General features: G+C 40.4%; 1 long non-coding RNA gene across 1 annotated transcript in view; it reads left to right on the top strand.

The window, feature by feature from the left end:
• The window catches only part of LOC102480892 (uncharacterized), a 13,088-nt gene extending 9,584 nt beyond the window's left edge, over nt 1–3,504 (top strand). Inside the window, exon 3 of the long non-coding RNA XR_335757.2 lies at nt 3,178–3,504. This is a non-coding gene — a long non-coding RNA (uncharacterized LOC102480892). The remainder of the gene's footprint in view (nt 1–3,177) is intronic.
• Nucleotides 3,505–4,780: the final 1,276 nt, after the last annotated feature.

Raw genomic sequence — 4,780 nt, 5'->3', positions numbered from 1 at the left:
TATTAATTTTGTATCCTGCAACTTTACTGTATTCATGTATTATTTCCAGAAATTTTTTCATGGAAACCGTTGGGTCTTCTAGGTATACAATCATGCCATCTGCAAACAGAGAGAGTTTCACCTCTTTTTTTTTTATTTTAATGTCTTATTTTTTCCTCTTTTCTGATTACATTGGCGAGGACTTCCTGTACTATATTGAAAAGGAGTGGAAAAAGTGGGCATCCTTGTCTTGTACCTGTTTTTAGTGGAAAAGTGTTCAGCTTTTCTCCATTGAGGGTGATGTTTGCTGTGGGTTTTTCTTTGATAGTTTTTATTGTGTTGAGAAATGACCCTTTTATGCCAATTTTGCTGAGAGTCTTGATCATGAAGGGATGTTGTATCTTATCAAATGCTTTTTCTGCATCAATTGATATGACCATATGGTTTTTATCTTTCTTCCTGTTAATATGGTATATTACATTTATGGTCTTGCGTATGTTGAACCAACCTTGCATTCCTGGAATAAAGCCTACCTGATCATGAGGTATAATCTTTTTTATAAGTTGTTGGATATGATTTGCTAGTATCTTGTTGAGAATTTTTGCTCTATAGTCATCAGGGATATTAGTCTGTAGTTTTCCTTCCTTGTCCTGTCCTTATCTGTTTTGAGGATAAGGGTGATAGAGGCTTCATAGAATGAATTAGGGAGAGATTCACCCTTTTGGATCTTTAGAAATAACTTGAGCAGAATGGGGGTTAACTCTTCTTTGAAAGTTTTGTAGAATTCAAAGGTCAAGTCATCAGGGCCAGGGCTTTTCTTTGTTGGGAGGTTATTTATTACTGATTCAACCTCCTTGCTTGTTATGTTCCTATTCAGACTTTCTGTATCCTCGTGGCTCAATCTTGGTAGATTACATGTGCCCAGGAATTTGTCCATCTCATCCAGATTGTCTTGTTTTTTGGCATATAGATGTTCATAGTATCCTCTAATAATGTTTTGTATTTCTGCTATGTCTGTTGTTATTTTGCCTGCTTCATTGCAGATATGATTCACCTGGTTCCTTTCTCTCTTCTTAATAAGTCTTGCTAGTGGTATATTAATTTTGTTTATCTTTTCAAAGAACCAGCTTTTACTTTCATTTATTTTCTGTATAGTTCATTTATTTTCTATTTCATTTATTTCTGCTCATATCTTTATTATTTCCTTTCTCCTGGAGTGTTTGGATCTTTTTTGCTGTTGCTTTTCCAATTCTCTGAGGCATGATGTTAGGTGATCCATTTGCCTTCTTTCCATCTTCCTCTTATGTGCACTAATTTCTATGAACTTCTCTCTTATGACTGTTTTAGCAGTGTCCCAAAGATTATGGAAACTCGTGTCCTTGTTGTCACTGGTTTCCATGAATGTCTTGATTTCAGGCTTAATTTCTTCAGTAGTTGTGGAGTCATTCAGGAGTAGGTTATTTAATTTCCATGTATTTGAGTATTTTTGAGGATTTCTCTTGCAAGTAAACTCAAGTTTAATTCCATCATGGTCAGAGAAGATGCTGGATATAGTTTCTATGCTTTTGAATCTGTAGAGGCTTGCTTTGTGCCTTACGATGTGGTCAATCTTTGAGAAGGTTCCATGTGGGAGTGAGAAAAAAGTGTATTTTGTGGTTTTTGGATGGAAAGTTCTATAGATGTCTGTTAAGTCCCTTTGATTTATGGTATCATTTAGATCCTTTATCTCTTTACCTATTTTTTTGTCTAGATGATCTGTCCAGAGGGGATAATGCACTGTTGAGGTCTCCAACAATTAGTGTGTTGCAGTTTATTTCCCCTTTTAGACCTAACAGTCTTTCCTTCACATATTTGGGTGCTCTTGTGTTAGGTGCATAGATATTAATAAGCGTTATATCTTTTTGATTGATTGACCCTTTTACTACAATATAGTGTCCTTCTTTGTCTCTTCAAATAGTTTTTGTTTCAAAGCCTATTTTGTCAGAAATTAGTATCATGACTCAGGCTCTTTTTTGGTTCCCATTTGCAGGGAAAACTTTTTCCAGCCCTTCACTTTCAGTCTATGTATGTCTTTATCCATGAAGTGGGTTTCCTGTAGGCAACAGATACAGAGTTTCTGTTTTTTGTTTGTTTGTTTGTTTGTTTTTTATCCATTTAGCCAGTCTGTGTCTCTTGATTGGAGAATTTAATCCATTAACATTCACTGTTATTATTGATGTTACTGGACCTGTCCCAACGTTTAAGTTGGCCATTGTCTTAGTTGCCTTCAATTCCTTTGTTTCTGGCTGTTACTTCTTTAGTTTTCCTGGAACAGTACTTTCTTCAGTGTTTCCTGACGAGATGGCCTGGTGTCAGCAAATTCTTTCAGGTTTTGTTTGTCTGAGAAGATTTTAATCTATTTTTCCAATATGAAGGATAATCTTGCAGGATATAATAATCTTGGTTGAAATTGTTTCTCTCTTAACACTTTCAATACATCTTCCCATTCTTTTCTTGCTTGCATTGTTTCCATTGAGAAATCCAGTGTTAGCCTGATAGGGTGACCTTTGTAAGTCACTTGTCATTTCTCTCTTGCCAGTTTTAGTATCTTATCTTTATCTGTGGCCTTTGCCAGTCTGGCTATGATATGCCTTGGGGAAGATCTTCTTGGGTTGATTCTATTTGGGGTCCTTTGTATTTCTTGGGTCTGGATGTTTGAATGCCTCTCTAGACTTGGGAAATTTTCTTCCAAGATTTCATGGAATGGATTTTCCATGCCCTTATTAGTTTCTTCATCTTCTGGGATACCAATTATTCAGATGTTAGGGTGTCTAGTGGAATCTAGTATTTCTTGTATGTTATCCTTGTGGTTTGTTGTTGTTGTTGTTGTTGGTGCTGTTATTTTCTCTATCTTTTTGGTGGTTTTCTCTAGGTCAGATGTTTTATCTTCTACATCTGACCCACCCCTTTTCTGTAGGGCTTTCAGCATCAGCCACTGGTCACCGAATTACATCACAGTTCCTCCATTGTCTGTATGACACCCTGCCTGTACTTCTATCTGATTATGACAACTAGGATTTATTTGGGGATTATATGTAATAGGCCCTATGCTAAGAGTTTTGCTTACTTTAAATCTCTAACCCCTCTGACCCTGAAGTACTACTATTATTCTCATTTTACATGTATATAAGTTGTGGCTTACTTTTTTCATTTACCCAGATCACATAGGTGGTAAAAGTGGTGGTTCTAGGATTCAAGCCCAGCTCTACGGTGTCAGGGTCCATGTTCCTGCACCCATCATTCACTCAGCCAGACCAGACTGCTGCTGCTCCCTGGGCACTTTCTGTATGCCCCACCTCTGTGCCTTGGTTTTGGATGGTCTCTGCCCCAGGACACTCAGCAAGGATGTTTACTCAGCACTGGGCACCCATCTGGAAAGATCGCAAAGAGGAACCAACCTTAGAGGAGTCCAAAGAGATAAGAAAAAGCTCAAATGTAGGAGAATTCTTCAACATGTTAATAGAGAATGGAATTAAATGAGTTTGTTTTGGTGCAAAAAAAATATTGAAATCCATGTATTTTTTTAGGATACAGATTTTCTGTGAGTTTTTTGAAGACCCCTCATATCTGCCCATCCCCTCCTGCCTCCTCTTTATCCTGATCAAGTTCGGATCCAGTCAGTATCTGCCTTTTCCAGCTTTCTGTAGCAGTGCCCCATGGCCCAAGAGGAGGAGCAGAAATAGCACGTGTGGAATGACAGGCCTGGGGATGGCCAGGGGATACAGTCTGAAGGCATAAGCTGCAGGCCTAGGCTGGGTGGGGAGGTAGAGGAAGTGATGGTCTGTGAGAGGCTGGAGGACAGAGGTCATGCTAGGGTACAGAGCAGTAGCGGTGGTTTGAGGAAGGACAATGAACAGTGTGCCTGGTGGGAAGAGTCTAGACCAGAAATCAAGAGACCTTCATTCATGTGCTGCTCCTGGTCCCCCTTAGCTGAGAGCCTGTGGGCACGATACTTAATAGCTGCAGCTCTTAAATCTGTAAGATGTGAAAGTTGAAGTAAATAACCTCTCAAGATACAGCTGAGCTCTGGAATTCCATGGGAGGAAGTTGTAGTCAGAGAAGGGGCTGAAGCTTAGAGGTTTCTGAAGCAGCTCAGGTGTGAGAGCTAGATAACGACGTCCAAGGTGTGGCCTGGGATGTCACTGTCCTAGAGAAAGTCAGGGCAGTTGGAGGCCAGGGAGGTATCAACAGAGAAGAGACAAAAGGAGAGAAAGCCTGACCTTGGTAGTTTGAACCTCAAGACCTCACTCTAATAACACCTGCAAATAGAATGACCTGCAGTGCCACCCTGTACACTGCTTTCAGCCACACAGAGGGCTGCAACCCCCAGGGCTTAAGGCCCCAGAAGAGACACGCATCCTGGTTCCCTTGGGTGATGATGACAGTGATCTGTCCTTAGAAGAAACCCTTAAGTGGGGCCACATGGTGGCACAGCAGCAAAACACATGCCCTGCAAGGCTAATTCACGGAGGAAGGTCCCTGAGAACACTGGGCACACCTGCTCCCGTGATATGGGCTGGCTGAGGCTGGGGTGGATCATGGCATCAAGACCCTAGTGGAGGTGCTCTCTCTCTGTCTGTCTGTCTGTCTCTCTCTTGAAAAAGAAATGAATAAACTTGAAAAGAAAGAGAAGAAGGAAGCCATTTAGAGACGTGGGTTTAAAGGAGGTCGCCCAGGACACTTACCCTGTCTCTCCTTGGGCTTCAGTTTTTTGTTTTTTTAAAACAATACTCTCATGTTCTACTTAGTTACTACACCAGGA

Source organism: Tupaia chinensis, unplaced genomic scaffold (assembly GCF_000334495.1).
Source record: "Tupaia chinensis unplaced genomic scaffold, TupChi_1.0 Scaffold000527_1, whole genome shotgun sequence".
NCBI classification, from domain to species: Eukaryota; Metazoa; Chordata; class Mammalia; order Scandentia; family Tupaiidae; genus Tupaia; species Tupaia belangeri.
Note: the sequence above shows the minus strand (reverse complement) of the source record. Positions and strands in the feature narration are given on the sequence as shown.